Source organism: Panthera leo, chromosome D4 (assembly GCF_018350215.1).
Source record: "Panthera leo isolate Ple1 chromosome D4, P.leo_Ple1_pat1.1, whole genome shotgun sequence".
In the NCBI taxonomy this organism is placed as follows: Eukaryota; Metazoa; Chordata; class Mammalia; order Carnivora; family Felidae; genus Panthera; species Panthera leo.
The window spans coordinates 22,318,415-22,333,935 of NC_056691.1; the positions used below are offsets into that span (position 1 = coordinate 22,318,415).

General features: G+C 36.7%; 1 pseudogene; it reads left to right on the plus strand.

The window, feature by feature from the left end:
- The first annotated feature begins 13,114 nt into the window (after positions 1-13,114).
- LOC122205747 lies at positions 13,115-13,210 on the plus strand (annotated as a pseudogene).
- The last annotated feature ends 2,311 nt before the right edge of the window (positions 13,211-15,521 follow it).

Consider the following 15,521-nt stretch of genomic DNA (forward strand, 5'->3'; position numbering starts at 1 on the left):
TTATTTTTGAGAGGCAGAGACAGAGCATGAGTTGGGGAGGAGCAGAGAGAGAGAGAGAGAGAGAGAGAGACAGAGAGAGAGGCAGAAGCTGAAATCAGGTTCCAGGCTCTGAGCTGTCAGCACAGAGCCCGATGTGGGGCTTGAACTCACAAGCCATAAGATCATGACCTGAGCCAAAGTCAGACACTTAACCAACTGAGCCACCCAAGTGCCCCTCCCAGCACTTTTTTGACTGCCTAAAGAATTTAGGTGGCTGAATTTTCAAGGGTTCCTTGCCAAACTACGCTAAAGCTTTAGAGCTTAGTCACAAAAGCAGAGAAGAGTCAGGTAGGAAGCCCAAGCCCAGAGAAACAACATCATCATCCCTCAACCAGCACTGAGGACCACTGCGCCTTTGAGGAGGCAAGAAGGCTCTACCTCTTAGAACCCACATCATAGTTCAGATGTTCAAGAAACATTTGTTTCCGTTCATTTGCATGTTGAATAAATGGAACAAATAAACAGATACAGTACTTTCTGTTGACTACACACCTGGCTCCTGCTTTGCTGGGCCAACCATAGGACACTGGGGCTAGGAAATCAAATGGGCAGGTGTGAGCCTGAGAGGATCCTAGACATATCCTGGAGACTGGCCCTGAGGCTGCGGCCATGGGTCATACCAGCAAAAAAGGGTCCCACTACATGGGAGGTGGGGGACTCACCTAAAAAAAGAAAAAGGAAAGAAAGAACCCCCAACCCTTAGATGAGAAAATTGTCCCTTCATTGTATTTTTTAATGAAATATTTATTTTCATACCCCCAGTAAAAATAATTTACATCTTCTAAGAAGTCAGTACATCATACCTGGCTCTTTTTAAAACCTAGGAAGGGGGCAGATAAGTGAAGCAGATTGTCCTCAAGACACAAATCTTTCTACACCCCAACTTACATTGAAGGACATATTTGGCACATTGTAAGTGATCAGTAAATTCTTTTTAAATGAAATGAGTAACTGTGTTTCAGTTATTATGATAGATTGGGAACATAGGTATCCACAGTTTGACTTGGAAATATGTATGTGGAAAGGAGTTGAAAATAAGAAAAAGTAGACTTTGAGCTCACAAAATGGCTACGATTCCTAAATAGAATGATCTCCTATACATATATTCAATGATAAAAGGACAGGCTTGAAGGGACATTTGTGAGTGGTCATACTTTCCCATGCTTTAATTTTAATGTGTCATGGGAAATCTAGACGTTCTCTATAGAAAACACTATGAATGAATAATCAGAAATGTTAAAATCAATAAAGCCTAAACTTGTCTCGAGGAAAATAAAACTCACTGTAAATGAGATTACATACTGCAATATCACACGCGCATATGTGTGAACACTCGCATGCACACAACACAACACATAAACACACACCCCACTGATACACTAATTAAAGCTAGTCATCCAGTCTTAGTACAAGAAACTGAAGATAATTACCCTTCCTTTTACATACCTGTATTATTATATTTTCATGGGAAAATTTTGTAAGAAAATTCAGCACAGATTAAATACTGAAAAGTCTATCTGTACTGATGCCTTCCGGTGAAAGGCCAGGCCCCTGTTTGCAGAAACTGTCTTTGTAGATGAACCTCATTCCTCTATTCTTAGAGTTCTGAATGTAGTTGGCCTCAGTATACACTGAATTTTGGGTTCAGTGCACTAAGTGGCCAGTTTATAAGTCTATAATATTCTTATTTTAAAGTGTGTGTGTGTGTGTGTGTAATTACCAAACTTTTTCTTTAATAAAAGTAGGTCATGCGAATATCTCATGATACTAGCCCCTACTTGTTCACCCAAAGATCCATTTTCTCTGACTCCCTCTTAGCAAACTAAGTACTGAAATAACAAATAATCATCCGCTTTGATGTCATTTCTCTGGCAGCAGAAAACTACTTTTGTTATGTCTTGATATATCACCATTCACAAAGACCTTCTAGGTTGACTATGGCTTTATTTTCATATAAAGCTTTAAAAAAACATTAAACAGTAGTATAACATAGTTGTCATTTTTACAGCCTTACTCCCAACTCTTAGATGAGAAAGGTTACTTCTTCTTGATGGATCCTTCAATGAAATATTTATTTTATACCCCCATGATTTTACCGTGTGCTGCTATGGAAATTACCAGAATATCACATATTTAAATCCTGAGTTTCCTCACAGTGTCATGACAGAGAAATAAAAGACCACCAACAACAAAAAAGCCCTTCATTTGAAAAGAACCAATAAGTAATTTTTAAAATATTAAGAGAAAACATTTTAAATTGTAAAAGGCAAATGGATTTATATTTGAAAATGGTACATTTAAAGTATTCTCTACAGAATCTTGCTTTAAAAACAACATTTCATCAATTTTTCTTGACATCCATAATAATGACAAAATATTCTTATACATTTTCATATGTATTATTTTCCAAAAGGTATAATAAAAGCTGTCAGTTACCCCTCTGCATACTAACAGGAAAGCACAATCCTTTGTTCTGTGTGAGACTACATTTGCACATTATAGAAGTACGAAATATTTACAAAGGGAAGGTTAAATCAATACAGCTCTAAAATTTGTACTTCAGTCTTCAGGGATTTATATCATCTTGATTTAATGAAGTACGAGGAGTGAGAATGTTGACACACAGAAAAAAATACTTCGGTTTCCCCTTTATTGTACATACAGAAAGTACTGAACTAGGATTTGTTGATACCTAAGCAGTAACTAATTATTACACATTTTATGTCTCCACCATCATTTGAGAGATCTCATGGTGAAAAACAGACACTAACTACCAAAAAGAGAAAAAAAAAATGTAAAGAGATACTGTATTTCATTTAATTTAGCTTGTCAAAAATCTTTTAAAATATTTTATATTTCAAAATACTATTTAACCCTCATGGTATTAAGATTAGTCCAGATATATAAAAAATAAACTATATAGTTATTTATAACACATTACGCATATTATATACTTTCGACATAATGTGTTTGCTTTTCATATACTGATTATTTATGCTTATATATCTCAATAATACATATTAGAACTATGGATATAAATTCCCCCTACAGCAGTATAAGACTATGCTCAATAAACAGAACAGAAAGCTCTCCTATTATTTATAAAACTAGCCAAACTCACCAATTGTTCCAACAAGAGCTTTAATAAGGATGTGCAAAGATTGGAGGAAAGAAGCAAAGAGCTTTGAAACTATACTTTTAAAAATAAACAAATGAAATAAATTTAGGATAGTAGCCATTCATAAAAGGGCATAGGATGTATCAAGGTGAAAGTCTAGGTGAATTGCAGCTTCCTTCTTTGATAGAATTGATTAATTTATTTCAAGTTGACATTGCCACAGTATTATATATTTCCTATTTTGTTACATAAACTAGAAAGATTTTTAAAAATTTCATGTTTATTTTAGAGAGAGAGAGAGAGCCAGAGAGGGAGAGACAGAGTGTGGGTGGGGGAGGGGGAGAGAGAGATGGAGACACAGAATCCTAAGCAGGGTCCAGGCTCTGAGCTGTCAGCACAGAGCCCGACTCAGGGCTCCAACTCAGCTCAGAGCCCGACTCAGGGCTCCAACTCACGAACCACGAAATCATGACCTGAGCTGAAGTCGGACGCTCGACCAACTGAGCCACCCAGGTGCCCCTAAACTAGAAAGACTTTTTAACAATTAACATCAACTGAAAGATCAGACTGTGTTACAGAGGTTCCAATAGATGAATTCAAAATATCCTTTTACAAGACCCCATGACTGTGAACACCCGACGTAAAAGAGATCAAAGGGGAAAGAACAAATTTTGGTGAACCTATGACTCTGGTTCTGACAGTTATCTCCTCTGTGACATAAGATAAATCTCTTTACCTCCCTGAACCCCACTTACATTCCTATATGAGATAAATAAACCTGCTTGCCTGCTTACCTCACATGACTATTTTAAAGACCCAAAGATATTATAAACTTGTTTGTAGTGTGTTATGCAATTCGGAGGGGATATAAAAATCAGTTTTACCTCCATATTATGTATTGCTTAAGTGTCTATTAAAACAACTCAAGGGTAATTAACAACTATTTACTGAGTACAGATTCCCCAGCACACACCTGTTAAAAAGCTGAAGCCCAGGGTCCCCTGGAGTGTGCAGCAGTAGAAAGAGGAAGTGAAAATTAAATTTGAAAAGTGAAGCAAACAAATTTCCTTGCAGTAAACTACACATAATCATTTAATATCCATATTAACTGGAAATGCTTATCTCATATTTTATTATATTTCACATGGGCCTCTTAATTAAGTAATAATGTTATTATGTGTCTTGGCCAACGTTCCTCAGAAAATAGAACATTAGACATAGCTTTAAGTGCTAATGTGTGATTAGGGACTGCAATACCAGGGAGCAGAAGAGACACAAGGAGATTGAAGCAGGGACGGAGGTGGAGCTGGTAAGAAATTGTTTGAGGTGGCTGCTACCAATAAATGCAATTGATGGGAATGCAAGCTGGTGCAGCCACTCTGGAAAACAGTATGGAGGTTCCTCAAAGAACTAAAAATAGAACTACCCTACCACCCAGCAATTGCACTACTAGGCATTTATCCAAGGGATGCAGGTGTGCTGTTTCAAAGGGACACACGCACCCCCATGTGTATAGCAGCACTCTCAACAATAGCCAAAGTATGGAAAGAGCCCAAATGTCCATCGTAGGATGAATGGATAAAGAAGATGTGGTATCTATATACAATGGAGTATCACTCGGCAATCAAAAAGAATGAAATCTTGCCATCTGCAACTATGTGGATGGAACTGGAGGGTATTAGAAATTAGTCAGAGAAAGACAAAAATCATACAACTTCACTCATATGAGGACTTTAAGAGACAAAACATGAACATAAGGGAAGGGAAACAAAAATCATATAAAAACAGGGAGGGGGACAAAACAGAAGAGACTCATAAATATGGAGAACAAACTGGAGGGGTTGTGGGAGGGGGGATGGGCTAAATGGGTAAGGGGCCCTAAGGAATCTACTCCTGAAATCATTGTTGCACTATATGCTAACTAGTTTGGATGTCAATTTTTAAAAATTAAAAATAAAATTAAAAAAAATAAATAAATGCAATTGATAGTTTGATTTCCTGAGCCCTCCCTCTTAAGAAACCATATAAACTACATCTCAGGACTATTCTTTGAGTGCACAGAGAAAGGGGAGAGGGAAGTGATTTGCAAGTAGCTTCCACCCATCAACATTTTTGCTACACCAGGCATGAACTCTTGCTGGCATTCAGAACCCTACAGTGTCCCCACCTTCAGTAAACAGGGAATCCCTGAAGCAGAGGTGAGACACTGTTGTATCCCATGGGTATGACATTTGTCAAAGCCCACAGAAACAGCTGATCCACAGGCATGTGGGGCTGAGAGGATTGGAAACGGGCAGAAGAGATGGCCGGTGCCCCACAGACAGAGCAGTTACTACATTCTAGTTTTATTCTCACAAACAACTTGCTAACTTTGTCCTGCTGAGGTTCTCAGCTTGTCAGTAGGACACAAGATGACGACAGAGCTGACAATTGCAGCCTATTTCAAGCCTGCCCACGCCCCGCCTCAATCAAATTAAGCACGCGTTAGAAACAGGCACCTTTAACAGAAACAGTCCTATTTACGGGACATGGCAGATAAAAGGGAAAACACTGTGACAGCTATCCTACCATTATTCCACAAATAATTCCCAATCTCTAGTGACAAGTTAGAAAAATCTCACGCTCTTGGTGTTTTCCTCACGTCCATGATACTGATTACTTAGCACTCTTAAACTAAGACTTGCACATTGCTGAGTGCCAATTAAATTGCTTTGCTCATTATTTCAAGGAATTTCAAGAGAGAGGCATCTAAAATCATGATCTGAGTAATGAGCAAGTTGTATATCTGAGCGTCCAAGCTTCAGCTGTGAGTTGGCCACCTTAGAAACATGTGCTCCCCCCTTTCCAAAGTTTTGTCCATTTGGGCCTGGTGCACTTTTCCCTGGTTTCTCCTCCCTAGTCAACCTTATCATTGAGTGATGTGGAGAGACGAGGCTATCTTCGTTAGATAACTCTTTTAACTCTTTTATCTCACTTGTGATGACAATATTTGTCAATAATCAGGAATCAAAATATTTTTCTGGATAATTTAGGATAACCAGTTAAGAGTAACTTCTGATGCACTGAAAAATTGAAATCAAAACCAGAAATTATTATGAACGCACATGCTTTAAAAATATGTAGCAAATAGTGTTTTTAAAAAATATATACAGGGGCGCCTGGGTGGCTCAGTCAGTTAAGCGGCCGACTTCGGCTCAGGTCATGATCTCACGGTCCATGGGTTCGAGCCCCGCGTCGGGCTCTGTGCTGACAGCTCAGAGCCTGGGGCCTGCTTCCAATTCTGTGTCTCCCTCTCTCTGACCCTCCCCTGTTCATGCTCTGTCTCTCTCTGTCTCAAAAATAAAATAAAATAAAAATGTTAAAAAAAAATATATACACACTAGAAAGTAAAGGCAAGTACTCTTGAGTTAAATACAAAGATAGAACTTCTAGGCAAACAAATGGAAGATATAAACAAAACCAAATAGAAATATTAGGACTAAAATGGCAACAAACTCAAAAACAAAACAAAACCTCACCAGATGAGCTAAAGAGCAGAATGGAGATGGTGGAGGACAGGGTTGATGAAGAGGAAGACAAGCAATAGGAATTATCCAACCTCAGCAATAGACGGTAAGTTTGCTATCTTCCAAATAAAATGGAAAATACTAGTTTTAAGTATGTTATGAGAGGTTAAATATGTATTTTGTAATTTCTAAGGCTACGTGGAGAAAAACTATACAAAGGTGCATAGAGAAAAGCACAATTGCTAAATTAAAATGAAATACTAAAAAAGGATTCAAATATCCCAAGAGAAGGCAGGAAGGGGAATACTGAAGTACAGAAAAAGGAAGAACAAACAGAAAACAGGTTTTTAAATGATAGGCCTAAATCTAAATATGTCACTAACTCCATTAAAAGCAAATGGTACAAATGTGCCAATTAAACAACAGAGATTCTCAGAATGGATACAAAACATGAACCAACTACATCCCGTTTGCAAGAATCTTACCTCAATTGAAATGACATGGGTGAGTTACAAGTAAAAGGATGGAAAAGACATTCAATGTAAGCACTAATCAAAAGAAATCTGACATGACTATTATTATCAGACAAGCTAACCTTCAGAGTAAAGAATATTTCCAGGGTAGAAGAGGTATATTACATAATGATAAAAGGGTCAATTCACCAAGAGGACAGAACAATTCTAACTGTCACATACCTAACCACATAGATTCAAAGATTGACTGATCTGAATGGAGAAATAGACAAATACACAATTCTACTTTCAGACTTCAACTCTCATCTCTCAGTAACGGATGGAATAAGTAGACAGAAAATCAGCTAGGAAATAGAAATGAACAATGTCATCAACCAACTCTAATATGTATAGAGCATTTCATCCCAAACCATCAAAATACATATTTTTTCAAGTCTGTATACAACACTAAACAAGATAAACCATATGTTTATTGCAACGTTCTCTGCAGTAGCCAAGATATGGGAGCAACCTTTGTGTCCATCGATAGATGAATGGATAAAGAAGATGTGGCATATATACACAATGGAATATTACTCGGCCATAAATAAAATGAAATCTTGCCATTTGCAACAATGTAGATGGACTTCAAGAGCATATGCTAATTGAAATAAGTCAGACTAAGAAAGACAAATACTATATGATTTCACACATATGTGGAATCTAAAAAACAAAACATGAATAAACAAACCAAGAAAAAAACAGAATCAGACCTAAAAATACAAAGAATAAACTGATGATTTCCATAAAGAATGGGGATGGGAGGATGAGCAAAATGGTAAAGGGAGTGAAGATACAGGCTTCCAGTTAAGGAATGAATAGGTCATGGGAACAAAAGGTACAGCACAGGCAATAAAGTCAATGGTATTCTAATAGTGTTGTATGGTGACAGACGGTAGATACACTTGCGGTGAGCACAGCATAACATACAGACTTGCCAAATCATTATGTTGTACACCTGAAGCTAATGTAACCTTGTGTACTAACTATACTTCAATTAATCGATAAAAATTTTAAAAATAAAACAAACTTTAATAAATTTGAAATAATTAAAATCATGCAAAGTATGTTCCCTGACCATAACAGATTTAAAAAAAATTCTTTTAATGTTTATTCATTTTTGAGAGAGACAGAATGCAAGCAGAAGAGGGGCAGAGAGGGAGATACAGAATCTGAAGGAGGCTCCAGGCTCTGAGCTGTCAGCTCAGGGCCTGACGCGAGGCTCAAACCCACAAACTGTGAGATCATGACCTGAGCTGAAGAACCCATAATAGATTTTTAATAATAGAATATTAGAAAATATTAGAAAAATAGAATAATATAAAAATCTCTCACACACATGGAATTTAAACACTACCACTCTAAACAATACGTGGATGAAACAAAGATTCTGAGGGAGATTAGAAAACATTTGAATTAAAAATGAAAATACAGCATATTAAAATACTGAGATACTGTCAGAGCACCTGAGTGGCTCAGTTGATTAAGCATCCAACTTCAGCTTAGGTCATGATCTTGCGGTTCATGGGTTTGAGCCCCACATCCGGCTCTGTGCTGAAGGCTCAAGAGCCTGGAGCCTGCTTTGGATTCTGTGTTTCCCTCTCTCTCTGTCCCTCTCCTGTTCGCACTCTGTCTCTCTCTCTCTCTTTCAAAATTAAAAAAAACATTAAAAGTAAGTAAGTAAATAAATAAGAAAATAAAATAAAATAAAATAAAATAAAATAATTACTGAGATACTGCCAAAGGTGTTCTTATAGGGAAATTTATATCAGTAAACGCTTATATTAGAAAATAAAACAAATTTCAAATCAATAATCTAAACTTCATCTTTAAGAAACTAGAAAAATAAATGTAAAATAAACCTAAAACAAGAAGAAGGAACCAAATAATAAAAGTAAGAACAGATATCAGTGAAATGGAAACCAGAAGAAAATAAATGAAAACAAAAGCTGATTTTCTTAAAACATCAAGAAAATGATCAATCCTCTAACAAGACTGACAAAAAAAAGTTAAGACAAAATTACCAATCTGAGGATTCAGATACCAAAAGAATAAAAAAGTTCTACTATAAACAACTTTGGTACCACAACTACTAAAACTTCCTCAAGATGAAATAGATAATACGAATAATTCTATAACTATTAAAGAAATTACATTTTAGTACAGTCTCCCCCCACCCCCAAAAAATCTTCAGGCCCCGATGATTTCACTGGAGAATTCTATGAAACATGTAAAAAAGAAATAATAACAATTTTAAGCAACGTCCTGCAGAAGAGGAAGGAACACTTCCCAGCTAATTTTATGGGGTCAGCATTTATCCTGATTCAAAAATGAGACAAAAACAATACGGAGGGAAAAAGAGAAAAAGAGACAGAGAGAGAGAGAGAGAGAGAGAGAGAGAGAGAGAGAGAGAACTGCAACCAAAATCCTGCATGAACATATATGCAAACATCCTTAAAATAACAGTAGAAAATCAAAATCCAGCAATATACAAAAAGATCACACCATGACTCATTGGTGTTTATCCTAGGAATGCAACATTAGTTTAATATTCAAAAAACAAAGTAATCCACCATATTAAAGAAGAAAAGACACAGGATTATATTAACTGATGCAGAAGAATCATTTCATAAAATTAAACATCCAGTCTTGTAAAAATTCAAAGCAAACTAGGAAGAGAATTTGCTCAGCTAGATAAAGGACACACACAAAACCCTAAAGACATCATGCTACTTAATAGTAAAAGACTGAATGCTTTTTCTCTAAGGTTGAACACAAGGCAAGAAAGTACACTCTCACTTCACCTATTCAACACTGTAATGGAAGTCCCTGCCAGTGAAATAAGGCAAGACAAATAACTATTCAGATTGCAGACAAAAAGTAGTACTGTCTCTATTTACAAAAACCATGATTGTTTATGTAGAATATCCCAACTTCTAGTACTAACAAATTGGTAGTGAGATCAGCACATACTGATCAATTGCACTTCTATTCACTGGCAATAAACAACTGAAAACTGAATTAAACCATATACATATATAAAATTGTGATTTTATTATGATATATATACTTGTAAATAGTTCCAAAAATTGACACAAAGGTATAAATCTAACAAAACATGTATAAGTTCTTTATGTTAAAACTAAAAAGTAATGACTGAAAAAAATCAAAGGAAACCAAAGTATTTGGAGACATATTATATGCATGGATTTCAAGACTCAACGTAGTTAAAATATCAGTGCTTCCCAAATTGACCTGTGTGTTGAATACAATTTCAATCAGAATCCCAGCTGGGTTATTTCTTGCAGTTATAGACAAGCTTATTCTAAAATATATATTTAATGACAAAGAAACTAGAATAGCTGAGACAATTCTGGGAGAGAGTTGGAAGATTCATACTTCCCAGTTTTAAGATTTACAATAAATCAGTGATCAAATCACTGTGATGCTAGTGGTAGGATAGACACAAAGGTCAATGAAACTGAAGAGAAAACCCAGAAATAGACCCACACAAATATGCCAATTAATTCTGACAAAAGTGCTAAAGCAATTCAATGGAGAAAGGATGGCCTTCCAACAAATGGTATTCAGATATGCATCCATATGCAATAAAATGGATCTCAACCTAACTTTCACACCTTCCACAAAAGTTAACTCAAGATGGATCACAGATTTAAATGTAAAATATTAATGGGGCGCCTGGGTGGCTCAGTCGGTTAAGCGTCCGACTTCGGCTCGGGTCATGATCTCATAGTTTGTGGGCTCGAGCCCCGCATCGGGCTCTGTGCTGACAGCTCAGAGCCTGGAGCCTGCTTCAGATTCTGTGTCTCCTTCTCTCTCTGCCCCTCCTTCACTCGTGCTCTGTCTCTCAAAAATGAATAAACATTTTAAAAAATGTTTAAAAAATAAATGTTTTAAAAATACATATGTGGAAAATTGTGGAAGTAAATTAACTCCACTCTGCAGGGGAAGATGTCCCCAAATAATCAAATACCTGTCCTCTCTCAAGCAACTTCAGATAATCTTTAAAAAGAACTTTAAGAATGGAGAGCCACACTGGCAGTGTGGAGCCTGCTCGGGACTCTCTCTGTCTCCCTCTCTCTCTGCCCCTCCTCTGCTTGCATGCTCTCTTTCTGTCTCAAAATCAAAAAATATTAAAAAAGAACACTTAGAAATGGCTTTATGCTATATTTCCCCCCAAGCTCCTAAATATATTAATAATATTTTCTAGGCAAGTTACCTTTTAGAATGTTATAATCTATGCATTAAGTTCTTCTGTATTTCACATTATTATTTCTTTCCAATCAAGGTGTTATTAAGCAGCAAATAACATTTGAAAGACATACTTAAAAGTAAACTAATATGTTGGAAAACTAATTACTACCCAAGGTGTCTAGTTTCCCTATCTCATAAGAATTGTGTGTGAAGATGATACAGGAATTCGGTCAACCTCAGTCAAAATGACGTTGCCTCTGTCTAAGGGCGACTTAAAACATCACCCAGAATAGTAATTCAATGTGGCAACTTTTAAGTGAAATCACTTCCTGTCTGCTTACCATTGCTATTTATTAGTACTCAATTATATGTATGGACTAAGTTCATGATGATGACACATACCAGATAGTAATGATTTTTGAATACGACAAAGGTAGCACTTTTCAAACCTATGACCTGGAAGTGAGAGACTTTAAATTCCATTAATGATTTCTTGAGACAGCAGCCACCCCACTGTGAAGTCCAGGGAAAGGTGTGCATCTGTTGTTAATATATTATCTTAATGTTCCAGCCGTCTGCCCAAATAAAAACCAGGATCAGGAGGTATTAAAATAAGTGTCCTTTCAGAAAGGGAGATAGATTAGGGTGTAAAATTACAGAGCCCTTTTCTAAGATTCAATAACTAGCAGAGTAAAATCTTTTCTTGCGCTATGGTTACATTTTGGCTTTCTTACTACTATTTCTAGGTAGAGTACCACATTTCTGAAAGCTACTGGCATAAACAGGAAAACACGAAACCCTTGAGCTATGTTCCTAGATCATGTTTGATGGTGTATTGGGTTCAATAAGCCACATAGCAACAAGCAATCTGCCATTTGCTATTGTCCTTGATATGTAATCTGATCTGAGCAAAGTAACAGCACATCTGATAAAACTTGTGGTATGGACATTTGTCTCACCTCTGCAGCCCAGAGTCTATATATAATGGCCTATGCTCCATTTTAGGAATATATTCTCATATTCCTGAAATCCCAAAACAGGTTGGATTTGTTTTGTTTTCAAACACCTTGGTTGAATATTCTGTTCTTGGAATGCAGGGCTCTTCCTTTTGGGCTTGGTCATTGGGAAACAAAGCTCTAGCAGTTTCCTTCCACACTTGCTATTGTCTTTACCTGCCTCAGACATAATTTATATCCACAGACATGACTCTAAGTGCACCCCTGGTTGGCTTACACATCTGAACATTATCTCTGGCAAAACTTGTAGCGCTCTAAAAATTGCCTTCATCCTCCAGATTCATCAGCCATGTCAAAATGAGATGTAAAAAGGAAAGAGAAAGGATGATCAGAAACCAGCTCCACATTTGAACAAATGTTAAGGTTTCTTCAGACCCAATAATTTATAAGGATATGGGACTAAAAGGAAGTATTGTCAAAAATTCTTACTCTTCCTGAACAGGGATGCTTTCTGTGCTCTGTTCAGAGCATATGACACACTGAACTCTGACCTCACAGAAGTCCTGTAGAGACTAATTTACCAATTGACTTAGTCTACTTGCTAGTCCCGGCACATCTATGCTTTCCACATCTCACAGTATAAAAGAGGCTAACAATTTGTAGATTATAAGCTTACACATGGTCTACATCTGAAAATGTGCCACATATTAAATAAGTATTAACACCTGGCCCCTGTCCTCTAGATGTTAGTATTAAAATTGAGAAGGCATCGCTTCTCAGCCTTTTGGCAAAGATAAAGTGTAGTATCTGTTCTTATCACTTTAAAATTGAGAAGGCATACATAGAAAAATGAAGACACAGTATAAAAAGAGGAATATAAACATATGTTCACAGAGAATGAAAGCCCAAGAGAATGACTCAGGGCAGTCAAGAAAATATAGCAGTCTATGACACAGAACACAGAGTCAAATCAAATAGAGAAATAGATAAAAGACATTACAACTCCAAATTCCTCATCCTATTAGATGCTTACAGTTAGTTGATGCACTTATTTTTTTCAATGGGTTCTTTATCTAATATTCCTTCTGTTCATGTCATTAATGGTCCTTTAGAACATTAGGAATAGAAATACTAACAGAAGAAAGAAAGAAAGAAAGAAAGAAAGAAAGAAAGAAAGAAAGAAAGAAAGAGAAAAAAAGAAAAAAGAAAGAAAGAAAAAACCAAAAAAAAACCAAAAAAAAAAAAAACCCAAAAACACCTATTCCTGAAAAAGATCAGCAGTGGTGTAGTTCTGGGGTGCTTTCTGAACAGTATTGCCTGTTCTCACTCTAGAAGTATATTATACATATATCAATTTAAGTACTAATGGATATTTAACGTTTTTTATTTATTTTTGAGACAGGGAGAGACAAAGCATGAACAGGAGAGGGTCAGAGAGAGAGGGAGACACAGAATCTGAAACAGGCTCCAGGTTCTGAGCAGTAAGCACAGAGCCCGACGCGGGGCTCGAACTCACGGACAGTGAGATCGTGACCTGAGCCGAAGTCAGACGCTTAACCGCTTAACTGACTGAGCCACCCAGGCGCCCCAGTACTAATGGATATTTAGAGCACACTCAGTGTCAGGCATGGTTCTAAACATTTGACATATACTGTATTTCATTGGTCTTAAGATGCACATTTTTGGTCACATTTGAACAACCTCTGAAATTGGAATAGGCCTTACACATGATGGAATATAATAATTTAATTGGCAGCATTTTCTCTTTCGTGTTGGTATGTAAAATAATGCTGCAGCTTTAAATCAATAACATCTTTGCACTGATGAAATATAGTCACAATTCTAACATCAGTGTAAGTATCTACACAATCCCATGTAAAATTCCCATTTTACAGAGAAGTTGATACACTCGCCTGGTTTCACACAAGAAATAAACATGAGAGCCAGTTTTCAAACCAGAGAGTATGGATTCCAGTTTTGTGCTCTCAGCCACTCTCCACAGTACTTCTCAAATAAAACAACAACAACAACAACAACAACAACAACAACAACAAACAAACAGTAAAGGTAGTAAAAACAGACCTTCACTCCTCTATTAAGATCATCCTTACTGAAAAGAAGTATAAAATATCCTGTTTGTGTTCGTTTAAAACCTAAAGTATGGCCATAATAGTGTAGTTAATAAACAGTGTTTTGTCACAAGATGTTGAAGATGACCATGGGAGAAACAGACACCTACGGGCAGTAATACAGACTCCAGTGCTTTCTATACATGGAAGGATATTGTCCGTAATTATCATCTTCAATTCTTATTACAAGCTGTAAAGGAATAAGGCAGCAAAACACCTGGAAGGGATGTTGCAGAGAAGATGCCAATACCGAGTATGTGGTAAATCTGGAAATCACTTAAGGTGACTTTTGTCGACCTCAACACTACTGCGATTTTGGAACACATAATTCTTTGTCGTGGGAAATTGCTTCTTTTATTGTGGGATGTGGAACACCATCTCTAGCTCTACCCAGTAGATACCACTAATACTCCCCCAGTTATGACAAACAGAAATGTCTCTAGATATTAAAAATGCATGCTTGGAGGCAAAATCACCCTCAGTTGAAAATCACTGATTTTTTAAAAAAAATTTTTTTCCAATGTTTATTTATTTTTGAGAGACAGAGAGACAGAGCATGAGCAGGGAAGGGGCAGAGAGAGAGGGAGACTCAGAATCCGAAGCAGGCTCCAGGCTCTGAGCTGTCAGCACAGAGCCTGATGTGGGGCTCAGACTCACAAACGGTGAGATCATGACCTGAGCCAAAGTCAGATGCTTAACCAACTGAGCCACCCAGGCACCCCAAAAACCACTGATTTTAAGTCTCTTTTTTCTACCTAATACATTCTGTTGCATAAAGAAGACAATCAATGTTATGACAATTATGATGGGACTCAAGGCAGAATGGAAGAAAGGGAAAGAAAGAGGGAATTAGGAACAAAAGAATTCTGCAATATTTACTAATATTCATCCTCAGATAACTTCAGATAATTTCAGCTCTACACTGAAAGACTAGCTAATATACAATCCTTACCGTAAACCAAAAACATAAGAAAATTCACCCCTTAATGCAAAGCCCTATTTAGTAACTCTTACATGTAACTTTAGAAAGCATTTAAATAAAACGT